General features: G+C 37.3%; 1 protein-coding gene across 1 annotated transcript in view; it reads right to left on the bottom strand.

The window, feature by feature from the left end:
- The window catches only part of sli (slit guidance ligand), a 61454-nt gene extending 44680 nt beyond the window's left edge, over nucleotides 1-16774 (bottom strand). Inside the window, 1 exon segment of the mRNA XM_068290248.1 lies at nucleotides 16024-16774. The gene's annotated coding sequence lies outside the window, so the exon portion shown is untranslated.
- Between the last annotated feature and the right edge of the window lie 1536 nt (nucleotides 16775-18310).

Here is an 18310-nt window from a genome sequence, read left to right as displayed (position 1 = left end):
AAGCAATTGCACACACAACCAGCCGGCAACACCAACAACTATAAAAATGAAGTAATATAGGCAAGCGGCAACCAAAAGGAAAAGAATTTCTCACACCAACAAGAGAGAGTCACCTAAGAGATACCCTGTGAAAGGTAAAAGTTAATAAACTGCAAGAATTTTGTGGGGCTTGGGCTTTGAAAAAGGATTCAAAGAACTTCTAACATCTTAATTAATTCGATTTCCACATACAAAATCCTTTACAAACAAGTAAAAAATGCCATTAGACATTATATTCTAACTTCTAAAGGATTTTCTATAAATTTGTTAATTGAAGGCTTAATTTTAAAGGATCGGTCAGCCTTCTTATTGATTGTTGGAGGTTTCAAAAAGACTAAAATTGCAAAAACATTTAACCAATTTTAACATTTGCAAACTTTGGAAAATACGAATCCAAATCAATTGTCCCATTTCCACCCGAAAACAACGTAATTCACCCTCGTGCAGGTGAAACAGTAAATATATAGACAGACAATGGCCGTAACGACCAGGAAAATATATCCATATATACACTTTATTTGGTTTACCTATTGTATTTACCTGTTGTAAATATTTGGTTTGACTTTAATGTGCACATTTACCCTTAAAGGGTACAGGGTATAAAAATGAAACTACTTCACTTGGTTGCCATTCGGTTTTGGAGTGTAGAATCCACATAGTGGTGGAGGCGGGTGTTGGTGGGGTTAGTGAGTGTGGCGTCAGTTCTGGGCGACGCGACGCCACAACAACAAAACATAAATTCCAATGAAATAAGTTGATTTATGCTGCTGCGCGCGCCGTGAGCTGACAGTCGCAGCAAACCCAGGAGAAGGCCAGGCCAGGCCAGACCAGGCCAAACCAACTGGCAAACCAGGAGAAGAAGTACACACACTCACACACAAACACACATCATCATCTGGTGCTGCTCTCTCTGCCTTTCCTACTCATATGCCATATTTTTCATATGTACCAACGATATATACTATCTTGAGGAACGTTCCTCATCTTTTCCTACTTCTTCTTCTTGTTGTGTGTTGACGTGCGGCATGCAAGTCAAAAATAACTAAAAAAGAAAAAAAAAACATGAAAATATTCACTACTACTCAACTTCCACTAGGTGAGTCGTGTTGCAAATAGAGGCGTGGCACTTGGCGTTGATTGAATTATATTTTGTTCACCGGATAGCATAAAACCAAATGTGCGCCTTCATAGGGCTATATATACAGATATATATGCATTGCCTCTGCATAATCAAAAAATGAAAAGCTTAAAAGTTTTCCTCCTGCTTGGAGATGGACGTGTGTGATGGAAATGTAATTAGTAACACGATGACATACCCCGTAGACCAAGAGCAACAACAACTGGCACTGAGTAATTTAGTCATAAAGTTGCAAACTGCTTGCAAGAATGGTAAATCCTATATTACTTACTGATTTTTAGTTGACTGCCACAAACGTTAAAAAATCGAAATAAACCAAGAACTAAACTCTATAAATGTGAAAAGGCATTTCCTTTTAGCTAAGAATTTCTTCATACTAAACATGCTTAAATCAAGAAATGTTAGTTTACTTCAAACAGATTAGGCATACCAATTTGGGTTCCTAATACCCTAATTAATGCTTCTTTTTTGTTTAGGTCGAAATATTTTCGATTATTCACGCTTCCATCTCTAGTTACTACATATGCATGAGGTATTTTATTTTCTTTTCTGTTTTTTTTTTTGTGTGTTAGGGCCTTTAATTTTATGAGCCTTTTGAACCAAAATAAAACAACATTCACGAACATGGCGTATGAGGAATGAGAAAAGAAAACCATCTCGCAAGTGTAAATCATGAAAATTATAAGCCATTTAATTAGCTGGCTTCTTTTCCTTTTGGGCCATCATCAAAAACACATTTCCCTCTCCCACCTCGTCTCGGCCCCATTCGGTCAGTGAGTGAAAGATGTTGAAATATGTTGATAAATTCTTTGACTGTTGAAAGCAATTTCCCTTCGCCTGAAGACTTTGGCACAGATGTTTTAGAGACCAGGGGCCAGAAGTGCACGGGGCCAGGGGTCAAATAATGCATTTTACTCATTAGACTTGGAAGCTTTTGATGTTTTCGACTCCCCTCCATTAATAATAGAAATGCGAGGGAGAGCAATTTCATTTTCATTTTTTATTTCAAGTGATTTGCATATGCCTTTGTCGGGACTCCCACTCCCACTACCAACAACTCCCATTAGCAACTGGAACTCGGACAAGGTGTTGTAAACAAGAATTACCAGCTGGCCAACAGCAGCGGGTCGCTTCGGTTCGGTGTCATAAATTTCAATTGGACTTGCCATGCATGTCGCGTACTGTACTACAATGCGCATGGGCAGCAGGTTGACTGTTTGGGGGGCCAGTCCCCCCGATTATTCTTTTATGGACGCGACTGTCAGAAGTTGTCGTCCATTTCTTGGCTGTCTTTTTTTCCTGACTTTGAGCCGTGTGGCGTGCACCTGCGCGATAAGATAAGATGTTTTTCCCCCCAAGGAATGGGGGTGGGGAGGGAAACGGGCAAAAAGCAACTCTTGCGGCATGTAAGTAGCTTGCCTTTGTCTATGTTACTGTTGCTGCGGCTGGGGCCAAAAAAGATTGTGTGGAGTGGGTGGTTGGGGTAAGGTAGAGGGTGCGCTTCTTAGAAATTATGTTCAACAAGGGAATTGTAAAGAATAGCAGGAATGTTTTGTGGAATTGACTAAAAGGATGAGTAACAACACAAAACGAGAGAAGAGAAAGGCAAATGCAGGATGTTTGATAAAATTTACAGAATTCACACAAAAGAAAAGGAAATTGCTAACGAAATTGAGAATTCTAGGAGAGAGAGAGAGAGAGAGCAAAGAAAAAGAAACGAGGTGAATTGAAATGTTTGTATATACCTGTAGAATGAAATTTATTTAAATGAAAACAAGCTAAAGAACTAATGCATTAAAATTTCTTTACTAAACTCAAGAATCAAAATTTGTTAAAGTCCTTCAAACATGACAATTAACAAACGATTCACTTTGAGGGTTTCTATACGTCAGGTGCAAGGATAAATTGAAAAAAGCTAAAAAGGAGTTGTTCGAATTACATTTGATAATACTCGTAATCTAGTCTCAGATTGTAATTTTTTCTACTTTAAGTTTGAGGGGAATCCAAAAATGTCATATTATTTCATATTTAGTGCTCTATTCAACTTTAGTGTCACAATATACCACACCCATAGTTATTAATAGATCATATATACAAACGTTTAAGTATTATCTGATGTCGCAAAAGGTAACTGAACTTTCACCAGGCACACCACGAATATGATGGGGAAAAGGCTTAATGGAGTTTTTTGCCTGTCATGACTACAATTAGTGTTGAACTTGGACCTACTTCAATTACCATATATTTTTTTTCTCATGCTCACAATTAAGCTGACCCACAAAACGAAAAAACCCTTTCGACGGGTAACCCAAAAAAAAAGAAGAAATAATAATAAAACGAAACGAACAACAAAACAAAAAGGTATGCCATATAATTATAAGTAGCCTCCCTCCCCCTCACTATTTCTCCACGCCGATAAGGTACATCTACACGTACTCATATTGTCAGTATACAGTAGTTTTATCTGACCAACAAAATCTCATCATGCAAGGTGCACTTTTCATATTACTCAGCAATAAAAGTCAAATGTATGAGGCGGGCGGACCGACAGGCAGGGGGTGGCAAAGCCCTTTACTGGAAACGGAGAAGGAGGATGGCAACCCATTTTCAATCAAAGTCGAGTTGACAATGATGACTACGCCTTAATGTTTTAATTTTGTGCCATTAACAGCTGCACCGGAGAAGAGTCGAATCGGTGGAGAAGGAGGATGAGGAGGGGATTGCATATAGGAAGTGGGTGGGTGGTGGCTGAGCTACAAGTGAAGGCAAGTACATCATTTTAACATTTTCCCAACATGCATTAAAACAGCAGCGGGAACAACACGGAAACAATGCCATTAGATCTATATGGCGTCAAAGCAACGCCCATTTTTTGCACATTTTTCGGTGTATTCCGAAAAGATGCACACACACACACACCCTCAATCTCTATATATGTATGTATATACCCACATAGTAGTAGACATTTCATTTGCCACCCCTAAACAGCAGACGACATCACGTTGAAAGTACTACACAACACGAATTTCTTACCCCCGAAATATACATACATACATATAAAAACCTTTTCGTTTCTTTTTTTTTTTCTTCTCCCCGGTTTTTGGGCTTTTACTCGACGGCGCAGCAAAAATTAAAAGCATTAAAAATGCCCATGGAACAGGAAGTTGACGGCGTCGGCATTGGATTTTGGATTAGGACTAGAGTCTGTGTGTGTGTGTGTGTGTTGGGATGGTCTACTACTACTACGACGCAACGTTTTGTTGCTGTCGGACTAAGGTGTTGCGATTGCAAAACGAAAAAAGGCCACAAGCGAATAGGTTAGCCCATAAACATAAGCTACAGTGGTCATTAGTAGCGTGAACTTTCATTGAATTTCATCGTGGTGGCTGCAGTTCATAGGTGAATTTGTTGTTGCGTAAAAATGTTGGTCTTTTTACGGTTGAAAAAGTTTATTGGTGACCCCGACGTGCTTTAACTTTACACAATTAAGGAAGAAAATAACTTGAGATGCAATAATTCAATGGAACATTACCTATTACCCTTGAAAATGCACTTTGGTGACCCCGATATGCTATAAAAATATGTATGTATTTGTATTACATATTTCTTGCTGTTTGACTAGTTATTTTTTAGGTCAAATCAAAAGTTGTGTAAAGTCAAAGATTTCTCATAGAATATCGCCCATGTTTTTATCATAACCTATCAATCATTTTCATCTAACATGTCAAATGGATACTACATATACATAGATAGTTCAATATTCATGACAGCTTTTACAGTTTTAAAGCTTCGGGAGCCATTTAGGTGACCCCGACGTGCCAAAAAATAAAGTAATTTCGCTGAATCACCTGCATCTAACATATGCTATCAATCATTTCTATCTAATATATTTGTTAGATGGCTGAGAAACTGTCATAAAATTGCAGTCTGGTCGTAAACTGTCGTGATGGTAAGAGATGCTTTATAGCCACGAAATGCATAAAATAAATCGATTAATGGTTCATAAAAGCACACTTATGTATGTACATTTATGCAGATGTAAGTTTTCTCAACTATTATGCCAAAAATAGAAGAACCAATTCAATTAAAGGTTACCCTTTTACAACAGGAAAAGCATTAATAAAGTTTTAGCTATTGAAATGTAAAGTTTCTGATTATAGATATTACTTTCACATAAATTTAAATAAGCCTCTCTTGCAATGCTCATAAATTAATTAGAAAAATTTATTACAATTTTGTTCCTCTCTCTTTCTCTATCTCTATTGGAGGAATTATAGAAACCACTGTGGCTAAGCTGCACCACATAACGGTCTTCTCACTCCATTAAGGGAGCAACAACAACAAATCGTTGTGGATTTTTATGAGTTTCCTTCATCTCCTGCCTGTCCCTGTCATTGCCCCTGCCCCTGAACGGAGTGCCCTTTCTTTTCCTACGCAACGAAATGATGTTTGTCTTCTGACAGGCAGCAAACAGATTGTTTCCAAAGAGAAAGAGCGTAGCAGGCGAATTGGGATGGGGTTGCCAACCTTAAGCCAGGGGTGGTTACGGTCGATGAGGAGATTGCTTCTGCTTCTGCTGCATGCAGCATGCGGTTGCAATCCATTTCATTCGTTTTCCAGGTCTAGTCAACTGGCTTTTATTTAATTTAAACGACAATTCGTGGCACGCACTTCAAAAATTTATAAATTCAAACTGCGGGCTGCATGCCACGCCCCCTTTAGAATTGTCATCCGCCTGCGAACCTAATGAGAGACATTTAACGAGTGTCCTTCTTGGGCGAACGAACAATTTCTTTTTGTAATAAGCATTACAACAAAGCGAAGCGGAAACGAATTCATTCAACTATTTATTTGCTCATGGTCACACATGTGTAGATACATACATACATATGTATATGTATGTATGTGTATTGTGTTTATAACGGTATAGATATAACCTACGACCTATTTGCTTTAGACTTTTATTGCACTGGGAGTACCGCGGCCCAGTGCAGGGGAGAGAAAAGGGAAAAACCACCACCAAACGATGATATTATTGCGATCATTCAACTGTTGAGGTCTCAAAACTCTAAATAAACGTAAACGTAAAGTAAGTTGAAAACGAAAGGGGAATATGTTTTTCCATAACATTATCACTGAGAATTTTCCAAACCCAAAAACACTGATAAGCTGAAAGCTTTTTTTTTAGTCTAGTTTAGTTCAATGTTTATTCTATTAAAGCAACCAGCTCATAGACATAAATAATTGATTTGGGGTTATGATAAAAGTGCAATAGAGACGGCAAGAGAGAGAGAGAGAGACAGAGAGGGACATAGTGATTACCCACGTTTCCGGTGTTTGTTTATTGGGGACAATATTAAAGTTCTTATTGCTTGGGAAAGTTTTTTTTTTCATATATTTTTATATGATAAGCCAGGCACATATAGACACACTCTAATGATTAGATATAAAGCCATATCTATCTCATTTAATGGGAAAAACTGCTAAATAGCTTAATCAAAGCGTAAATTAGTGGGAAAAATATTATCAAATCAGCAAAGAGGAAAATTTTTGGCATCAAGTCTACTAAAAAGATATATTTGGATAATTGAAACTTTAATGCTAACTTTGAATCCATTTAGATATTTCAACATGGAAATTTCAATTTACTTTTCTATTTGTGGATCAGTTTTCTTTATATTTATTGCACAAGATAAGATCAGAAATAATAGGAATTGTGTCTTCAAAACTCATTCAGTTCAAATGAGCAGACATAATGAATGCCGGAGAAGGAAATAGTCTCGACAAAGTGTAGACATTCAAGTAAATAGAACAATTTCCTACAACATTTTTTTAATGACGCTTTCAAATTTACTTTTAATCGATCATTTCAGACTTAGTTAATGCCCTGTAAGCAAAACTGTTACATCAGAAAGTTATAGTCTTTTGTCCACTTACTTTTCAGTAGGTATTCAAAAGGTACTCGATAACTCGATACTTTTTTATCCGATTTCTGAAGTCAAGGGATTTTGATGGATTGGCCAAATGATGGGAAAAACTAATCTAATCCCAAGTTGCAAGTTTATTATAATCTTCTTAATCTAAATAACAAAATATTATGAAAACTCTTCTTAATCTCTTTCGAATTTGTTTAAATACTTTTGATATTCATCTGAAAGTTTCATACAATTGAAATCAATTTAGAACTACACAAAAGATAGAAGAGTCCCCTAAAATATATATTTCCCTTTCCATCACTTTTAATGCCCATTTAAATATCACAAACAGAATTCTAAGCTATTATGATGATGATCATTCCCTTCGAGCAAGCGAGAACTTTCACTGTCCAACAAAAGATGCATCTTCTTTCTATATATAAGATATAGATATGCATGTATTTGTTAAATTTATGTGAGCTTTCAATTTCTAATTGTATAAATAAACAACTATTAGCGGCTCCAAAATGCGACATAATTGTCCAGTAATCCTAACTAATGAACCAAGACGAAGACGAGGAAAATTTTAGAAAAATGGAAATGCTTATTTAAAATGCAGAGACCCTAGAGACCCAAAAAGCAAAGGCCAGACCACCAGGTGTCAGTGTCTCACGGTCTTCCGACTTGGTCTTGGACTTGGACTCGCTTCTTTGTTGTTTTGGAGCCCGGAAAATCAAACAAGAAAATAAATAGAAACATTTTGTGGGCCGCCAACCGAATTAAAATGCAAATGCAAACAAGCCTATAAAATTGAAAATATTTAATTAAAACGCTGCAACACACACTGACACACACACAATGAGGCAGGTTTTTCTATTGGCCAGATATGCTTTCCACACTTTCTCGTAGGCTGCTGCCCAAAGAATTAGAGGGGGAGTGGGAATTAGGGGGGTCTTAATGTTTGTTGTGGTTGTTCGTTAACTGTTTGTAGCTTAAATATTTGGCCAAAAGAAATACGGACAAAAACTAAATACAACCACTGACGACAACGACTGCGCCTTTTATTGTTAAGAGGAACAGAGAGAGAGAGAGGGGGAGGAAGGGGATTCAGCTGGGGGGACAGTTACTGTGTGTGTGTTTGTGTGTAGGCTTCAAAATGAGATGAAATCAGATGAGATGAGATGAAACGAGATGAGGGCGGTGAGCGGAGGGGTCGGGTATGGGGTAGAAAGACAGACGGGCGACAATGTGACAACAACAACACCAATGAACGAACAAACAGCAACAACGACAGAAAAAGTCTTTTCAAAGAAATGTACAACAATAATGTTAGAAATACGAATAAGTCAGATACTCTAGCAAAATAAAGTTTATCCTGAAATCGACTAAAAATTTGTCACCATAAGAGACCAAATGTTTTAGAAATATTTGTTAAAGAAAAATATACATTTTAAAACATACTGAATTCCTCTTGTTTTATAATATTTTGGAATTTTGTTACCTATATTCTTTGAATACCATAAAGTAGATATTAGTGAATACTTTTTATAGGTATCTCTCTAATAAAGTAACATAGGATTGTTCAATTTCATTTAATAACTAAACTTATCTATATCTAATCTATTCTCCATAGTCCTGCGGCAAACTCTCTAATATAGTCCGCAAGTCCCTCAAGGAATAAAAGTGTATATTGCTCTTTTTATAGTGCAACTACCGGATGCCTGCAATATATCAAATGGGTGAGTCCGAGTCCGAGTCCGAGCCATTGGCCAATCGTCCAATTGTCCAAATGTCCGAGTCGGTGGTTCTCTGTTTGCCAGGCTTATTTTTAATAATTCAACTGAGAATGGGACTGACAGACAGACGGATGGATGATGTGATGGTCGGTCACCTACACACAAAACAACTACAACAACAACAACAATAACAACAACAAGAGTAACGAATGACAACTATAACAATAGGGCCAACGGCAGGCAAACCAAACCAAACCAATTGCAATGTCTGGAGATGCCTTCTTGTCTCGTCTCGTCTCTTGTCGTCATTTGTGTGCAGCGAGGCATAGAAATTCCAAGTTCCATCCAAATCCCATGCCTCGCCCCCTCTGTTCACTCCATTCTCTCCCCACGAATAGCCGTTAATTATGGGAAGATTTTTCTTCTTTTTTTGTTGCTGTTGTTATTCCAACTTTTACAAATGAGTTGGAAGAACTTTTGTCAGGCCTAATGATGGGCAGCAGTGGACATCACCGACTCAATGCTTGGTTAGCTACCAAAATTTATAGACAGGCCACTGAGTAGCGTAGAGTGAAAAGAATAAGAAGGAAGAGGTGAAGGGGCGTGGGCTCGTCAAGCCGGAAGAATGCAAATGGACAAAAGAGAAGGGGACCAAACGATAAAGAGAGAGAGAACTCTAAATTGGTTTATTACATTTTATTTTTCATTAGGCAAAAATGGAAGGGGGCATCAGTTCCATCATCTCTCCATCTCTCACCCTAAATAGGATAGAGAAGTAAAGAGGATGGGTGGGGGAGAAAAAAGCAAAGACCGTAACGCTGTCGCCCAAATCAACGACAATCAAATAAAGTTTAAATACATATTTTTATTTCATTACACACTTGAAAGTCCAACAGTCCCCGACGATAGTCCCGAGACGGCGACGTCTTGAAAGATTTTTCAACAGGCAACCAACTGACAATGACTACGATGACGACGACGTCCACGACGACGACGCCGACTCCAATGATGATGATGACGATAATGATGTTGATGGTGATGCGTTGTGGTGGCTCTGTGACTCTGTCAGTGCTCCGTGCCAAGTGCTAACGATTTGGCAATGGCCAACAAGACAATGTCCAAAGTAAAGTAAAAAGAAACAGAAAACCAAAAGAGATCCCTAGCCCATTCAGCGAATCAACGGAGCAATGCTAAATGTTTTTACAGCTTGTCATCCCCCGTCTGAAGATGGGGACGTGATTCCCCAAGAAGCAAAAGCTTTTAACTACTTGGCGCACTCGTAAAACAGAATTTATTAATTTGTTTAACTATTTCCACAAACAAATTAAAAATAACTATAATGAAAAAGTCGCCAAAAACGAGTAGGAATTCAAAGAACTTAAAACATTTATATTTCAAGAAGATGGACATGAAACTATATTGACAATTTTTTATATATCAAAGTGTTAATCTTAGTGGCGACTTGTTTTACTAATCTGACTTCTAACACTTTAAATTTCATTTTCTAATTTCAATCTTTATGATTGTCAACGATTAGCTAATGAAAACAAGTTTGAATATTAACAATTTCATCTAATTCATGATTGCTATCCGTTTTCAAATCTCAGTACTAAGTTTTTCTATTGCAAATCTGATATTACAACATCTAGACAAAATGATGAACCTCGGAAACTCAAAACCTCGGATCGTGACCTGTCGCATCCCCGGAGCCGAATTGTGAATTCGAGTTTCCTTAAAAAAATGGGCTGATCTTCTTTATCATGTTATCTTCTTCGAGTTCTCTCTTCATTTGCTAAGAAGAACCACTCGCTTTTCCCTTTAGGCTGTTAGGCTCTTAGCTGATCCCTAAATTCAACATGTTTACAAACATTCTAAGCTAAAAAAAGAAGATCTCTGCAATTCCGACAAGTCCTGTCACAAGTTTTCCATTCAAAATTATACAATTTCTAAGAAAGAAATTCCCATACGAACTAAATGGCTCGAAATTTCACTATTTCTTCAGTTTTCCAAAACATTTAATATGTCTTACATAACATTACGATTTCCCTAGCTGTCTAACTAAGTGTATAGCCTGCTGATTCTCACCTGAAGTTCATAACCATATAAATATCATCATCATTGATTTGAGCCTGTTAACACTTTTTCTTTGCCTGGCACGCCTCCTTTACCCCCTCTCTCTACTGGGTACAGACACATTGAGCGTGGTGTGTGTGTGTTTATGAGTGTGTGTATCTCAGCAGCATTCCACTTGAGCAGGTAGATAGATATATCTTTTACTTTTGCCACATAATCCAATAAGAAATGTAAATGTTTTCATATCTTTCAACCTGTAAACCACCTGTAAATAAGAATTTACTGGCAAAGACTAAATAAATAATAAATATCAATTCCGTTGAGTTGAGAATTCGGATTTTGTATGATTAAGTCACGTGCCCATCTCTAGTGAATGGAATGGACTAAGTGTGGCTGACTGGTTACCTACAGGTTTTTTTTTGGTCGAGACTTGGCTTAACTTTTTTTTTTTTTTCGGGGTGCTGACCAAACCAAACCAAACCATACCAAAGAGACCAACTTCTCGCGTAGAGACGAATGTCGAATATTGAATGCTGCAGAGGCAGATACTAGCCTCTGACACCGCACAGCTCCAACTACATTGTAACAACAGCAACAACAACAACAACGTGCCGTGCCTCGTCTCGTATATATGTATGCTGTTAGTATAAATTCTCGCCTTTCATTTTGGCGAGTAGTCACGATTTATGCGAAATCATTATAGGCAAGCTTTATTTTTTTGCCTTCCTCTTCTCTCTTTCTTTTCTTTTTTCTCTCGTATTTACGACGCGACGTTTTATCTGCAGGAAGAAGACACTACAACAATAACTACAACAATATACAATATATATATATATACACTATATAGGTATATACACTATAATTGCAGTCGAGTCAATTAAATACATAGATTGCGGCATGTCGATAAGACATTAACCTTCCCTCGCTTCCAACTGGCATCTTTTGCCTATACAAAATGGCAGGTCATTTCACTTATAGAGAGAGAGAGAAAGGCGAGGGTGATATAGTGGGATTCGAGGAGCTTGGGGAAGTCGGGAGACGGCCGGACATGGTTGCCTCTTCACAAGGTTTGGGCTAAGTAGCGCAACAATTTATGAAGACATGAAATGACTTTGATGTTTTTTAACTGCATTCACTTCTTCAACCAAAAAGAAGACGAAGCCGAGGCACAACGATGACTTGCATAAGAATCATTCCATTTTTGAAGGCAGAAAATTTAGCAATTTGTAATTGACAAAACGGTCATGTGAATGTGTCGACTGAATAGCGGGGACTGGGGTAAAAACGATTATATTAAGCAGAGAGTATGCAACCGGAACGTTTCTTTCCTAAAAGGCATTTCATTTTCCCTTGTGAATTTGCATTCGAGTAGGAACTAGAATAGGGAAAAGTGTCTTTTGGTGATGCCAATATTATTTCGCTTCATTTAGTTGCATCTCCGAAGTAGTTTAAGCGTTGAAGATTTAACTGAAAGTACGAAGGAAGGCAAGATTTTTGAGCTGAATCCTGTTAGATTCAGTTTAGTAGCCTCTTCTTGAACTCGAATTGGTCTAATCTTCTTTACTTTTTAACATCAATCTCTATTACCCACCCATGAGCAAATGCAAATGGTCATATTCTGCTTGGTTGATCGCAAAATCGATTAAACAAACGTTGACACTTACATAACACTTGCTGCTGCATTCACATTCATGTAATTAAGCTCACATTTCAGCATGACCAAGTTTCAACACCTGCCATCAAGTATTAGTAAGACTTTCACCACGCAATGGGCTAACCCTAATACCACCCAACAGGAGCAGCAGCAGCAGCAGCAACAGCAAGAAATCGAAACACTTTGCACTTACTTAATCAAAATACAGAAATACCCCCTTCCAGCCCCAACCCTCCAATCATCGTCATCATGGCCATCATCAGTGTGTGTAATCAACACTTTTATGTGATCCAAATCCAATTCACAACTAATTACCAGGCACAACCAATCGTTGAATCGATGGGGAATTGGTGTGTGTGTGTGTGTGTTTTGACCCTTCGGTCTACGCAATTAACAGCGCGTTGAAAAAGCAAACGATGCGTTCGAAAAACTGCCATGTTTATTTACCTACAAAAAACGGAAACTTGCTGGGGCACCAACTTGATACTTTCTTGACTTGAAAATTGCTGCCGTGTGCAGTTTTGTTTAAACACAAAATCAATCTAATCGATTGCACTCCCCACTGTACATATACATATATTTCTTTTCAGACTTCCTCTTCTCTCTTTTCTGTATAGAGACGTAAATCAGCAGCAGTCGATGGCAGCAGGAGGAAAAGATTAGAAGCGAGCAAAGAACCAGCAGAATAAGAACAGAAATCGAGCCAAAGCAAAAGACGATAACAAAAAGTTGGTCGTTTGGAAAATTAAAGCAAACTATGGGAATATGCCGACGACGATGCCATCAAAATTGAAAATAGCAGGAACCCAAATGACTAAGTACCTACTGAAATATCCATTAAATGGAAATGGAATTTACATGGGGTATACTCGAAGTGTATGACAAAGATTGAGTCCCCAAAAAAGTGAGCTTTAATATAGGAACTAACTCGAAGAAGGACAACAGACAACCAGACAAATGTCTGATTGATACTTGTTCTGGAAAGCAATCGCTAGTGACTTTAAAAACTATCTCAATGGTAAAGAGATTCTCATCGAGGGAATCTGACATTGTGAAATCCAAAACGTTGGAGAGTTGTCTTACAAAGAAATTTCTTACTTGGCATAATATAAGAATGATTTACTGAATGACAAGATTGAAATTGGATATCTTTCTACGCCAAGACAAACAAATTAGAGACAAATTTTCATCAATTTGATGCCTTATGAAGTGTATACACCAATTTTCTACCGTACAATTTTCCATCATACTTTTTGTTTCTTTTGTTTATTTACACACTTGTCTAATGTCTTGTTTGGGTGTTTCTTAGGGGTCTCTCTTTCTCGGTCCCACTCTCTTTTTATTGTTTCTTTTTTGTTGTTGTTTTGTTTTAAGTAAGTGATTAGTATGTAGTACTCACTCATTGAGTCTGGGAACGGGGGAGAAGGAAGAAAGAAGGCAATGAAAATTTGTCACTTGACAAAACAAAACGATTTCCATTTGCCGGGACAAATAAGACATGAAGAAGAGAGTTGGAGCAAAGAGGCACATATGGAAGATAAGTGAGGGGCGGCCAAGTAGGGCCAAAGTAGGCTTGAAATGTATTGGAAATAGCAGGGCCCAAAATCAACAGAAACAATCATCCACACACACACAAACACACACAGGGAAACACTCAATGATTGTTATTAGTACATTTGCTATTGGGAGTATATATCTAATTTGCCATTGATGTGTGCATTAAATTTTCGATAGAGACAGAGAGCAATAGAGAGACAGAGAGAGAGAGAGAGAGAGAGAAAAGGGCAAGCGAAAGAGTGCTAGAAAAAGTCGGCATAGAAATTGTCGTAAAACATTAGTGTCCCCTGAGATTAGAGCCAAAAAGCTGACTATTGCGTCTGATTGTCTCGTCCTGTGGATGTCCTATGTCCTTTGTGTCCAATGTGTGTATGTGTGTGTGTCTGTATCCTGACTGCTGCCTCATCGCCCTTTTATTTGACATGGGCAATATTTATTGCGAATTCATTTTAATGTGGTGTAGGGATGGGAACGGGAACGCACTTCACTGACAAAGCGGAATAGCAAAATACGCCATCAAAATAAATAAAAACACACACACACATACACACACACTCGTCTAAACAGGGGCGGTTTTAGTTCGTGTCCTGTGTCCTGCTTAGCTCAACAATTTCTCCAAAATAATTTCATAATTACTGAAGCAATTGGAATGTGTCTAATTTAAGCCTTCCTCCCTGTAGGCTTTATCCTTGACATCATCTTATTCAAAGAAAGTTTGCTTTCTAAGAGAATAAATGTACATACATACATACATATGTACATATACCATATACATAGATACATACATACATACATATGTGTTTCGAAGTTTATAACTAACTTAAAAATAACACAAAAGAGCTTTAGTTACTTTGATTCTGATAGTCAAGTTCTATCCTTGATAGTCAAGTACTATCCTTGTTATAGGCAACAGAGTTAATCTTATCTTATCTTATCTAATACACATATTTGATATTTAGATAATCTAAAACTTATTCAAAATACACTTAATGAAAACTTTTTATACATCTTTTTTCTATAGCTGTAATTCATTTAGAATAAAACCAACAGAACGTTTATTTTTAAAGGATCTTTTCTAGACTTTTTTAGATCAAGTTGAGCTTAATGTTACTAGGAAATCTGTATTTAGAAGGGCGTAAATCTCCTTTTGGAATATCATTAGAGTATGGTCCAAAATTATATTCCACTCTAGATCTTAATTAGAGTGACCCTATGCAGTAAAAGTCTGTATGTAGTTATAACTGACTCACATTTATTATTAATCTAAAAGATAGTCCTGAAAGGGATCGAACCACCATGGCTACATCTTTGAAAACAACCCGAATAGACGGATCCTAAATGAACAGTTTTCTATTTATACATACATATGTATATACCTGGCGAGGTTTTCATTAAATTCTAATTCTTATGGCTTAATTTTTTGCATAGAGAATTTTGACCACCAAAAATGGCATCTTTATTATGCGACGGGCCCTTTTTTGTTGTGCTTGTTGTGCCTTTTGCCATTATAAGGTCCTGCACGCACTCACCCACACATACACACGTTGTATACACACGCAGACACCAAAAATTTCAGTAGCACAGCATTCGGCGCTCAGGCGAGAGAGAATAGCAAAAAACACCAAAAAAGAGAGAGAGAAAGAGTGAGTGAGGGTGGGTGTAAAAAGTTATGCGTCCCACCCAGAGAAAATGTAATGAAATCCTTTGTGTATTTCGCGTCAGTATTGGTGTGTTTGTGTGTGTTGGTGTGAGTTTTGTTTGTCAACTTTAGTCATCCAGCGAGTGGGACATAAAAATGCTAATACAGAACGCACAAACAAACAAACAACCGAAAGGACAAAAAAAACTACTACAAATTGCCCACAAGCAAATTTTGTTGCTCCCTTATCTTACTCTTCATCTCAAACTTACCGTTCTTAATCAAGATTCAATTCAACTGGCAAATCGGCTAATCCACAAAAAAGTTACCAAATTTTTGTCCTTCTTGGTCGTCGTCCAACGAATTCTTTCACTCTTTTCGCACACTGAGAGACACTGTGTGGCAACACTTTTGATAAACTTAACAATTTCCTTTTCGTATTTATTTATTTGTATTGCTCTTTTACCTCTTCAATTCTTTTTTTTTCAAATTATTTTTTTTTCTGACGAAACGAAATTCAGGAATTTCAAGTGGAAATCTTGTTTGAGCACTTTTTGTTGGTCCGTCTAGTGGCGTCGGCGGCGGGGGAGACTGCGGAAAAACTTCTTTTTTGCTGTTGTTGCCGTCGTCGGTCGTTGTCGTCGTAGTAGTTGTTGTTGTTGTTAAAAACTTAGTTAGAGTGCTTAGTTAAATTGCTTTGAAAAAACGCGCGCGAGTTCTCTTCTCTTAATTATATGCACTCACACACACAAGCACTTGCAAAGTATTTTCCTTTTTTTTCACGTCTTCAGGCTAAAGTTTTTCCCATTGAATATGCCAATGTGAATGTTTGTGTTTTTATTGTATCGGAAGCGCGACGGATCCGCGTTTAAAAAGGACTTGTGTCCCGTTTAATTTTTTTGGACACCCACGTCCGCACTCTATCAGAAATTTCGAAAATAAACAATTTTCCAAATTTTCACAACATTCAAATTCGAGTTTTTCGGCGATTTGCTACTCTTCACGAAAAACTCCGACCGCACATCCGCACAATTTGAAATCAAAAACAACACAAAAACAACTTCAGTTGAGACTCCGAATATGGCCCGAGTCTGCTGGCCAGACCAGACCACGACGACACTCGATTTTAACCGCGGCGAAAGCGAATTGCTATTGGAACAGTGGGCACTCCCTATGTGGTTCGATTCTGAAAACACGAAACACGTTCAAGTACCAAACGAGCTACTCGCAAACCATTGAAATTATTATTAATAGATAAGGCAAATACAATGATATTATTTACTTACACTACAACTTCGGGATGTAGGAATTGAAACTCCTCGGTTTTAACATATGGCGGATTCGATATAATTTTCTCTCTCCAACCTTTCAAAGCTTTTGTCACCGCTGGCGCCAGGTGGTATAATTTGTTTTAAGGTCCAAATTAAATATAACTTTAGCTTATTTACATTGCACGTTATTTACATTGAAATAAGTGTGTAAAACAATAAAGCAATAAGTGTGTAAAACAGATATCAATGAAATCTACTCTCAATTTTGAGAGCTATAAATGATATGAAACTGTTTGCAAAACGTCCAAAATTTTCATAAAATGAAATCTTTTTAAAGTCGAAAAGGTTTTTAACTGGAATCTTCTTCTTTGACTATATGCAACACTTTAGCAAAATGCAAAAAAATGCATGAACAATCAATTTTATAACAAATTGTTAAAAAATATATAAAAAGTATATAAAATACTAATTTGAACTTTATTAATCTTTATAAAATTTACTCCTTAGCTTTAACAATTTAGTTCAATTAATTTTGTCGAAATGTCATTTGTAAGTTGAATGATTTCCAAACTGGATGGCATTATACATTAATATAAATATTAACAAATTTCAAAATGTTAATTTATTAGCCTAAATTTCGCCGTAAATTCTTGCCTCTCTCGCCGTAAATTTTTGACTTTCTCGCCGTAAATTTGAAAACACAAAAAAAAAACAAAGACAAAAACAATGAAAGACAAAATCACATCGAACCACATCGAACAAAAGAGTCGAACTCGAACAATTGATGCCAACTGCACTAACAGAGTTGCCAACCCGATTAAGTCCGCGATGGTTTTCCAACACTGTAGCTGCATGTACGTGACTGTTTGAATTTTGGGCGGCTTAAATTTTTCTTTCCCGTTTTTTGTTATATTTTTTTTGCAATGCAACACATTTCACTTGAACTTTAAATGGAAATGTATAGCAATATTTTGTTCCCCTTCCTGTCTGCTTCCTGTCCCTGTCGTCTGGTGGTTGGCTGGCTCGTTAAGACGCCTTTTGATCGTCTCTATTTTGCTTTTTTTGACTGGTCACGTTTATTAATCGGCTTAAGTTGAAGGCTGCGAATACGTAAATACGCATTGGTTAAGTGCTGGGCACGTAGACCGGCCTACCTAGCCATTGTTGGGTTAATTTCATATAATCATGAATTATGGGGTAGATCCTGATCGTCATCGTGTGGAGGGATGACTGAGGGAAGTGGTCTAGACCGGTTGTGAATCATCATAATAGAATATCAGTGAAGAGA

The sequence above is a fragment of the Drosophila tropicalis genome, unplaced genomic scaffold (assembly GCF_018151085.1).
Source record: "Drosophila tropicalis isolate 14030-0801.00 unplaced genomic scaffold, ASM1815108v1 contig_593, whole genome shotgun sequence".
Classification (NCBI taxonomy): Eukaryota; Metazoa; Arthropoda; class Insecta; order Diptera; family Drosophilidae; genus Drosophila; species Drosophila tropicalis.
The sequence above is the reverse complement of the archived record's forward strand: the minus strand, read 5'-3'. Positions and strand labels throughout refer to the sequence as shown.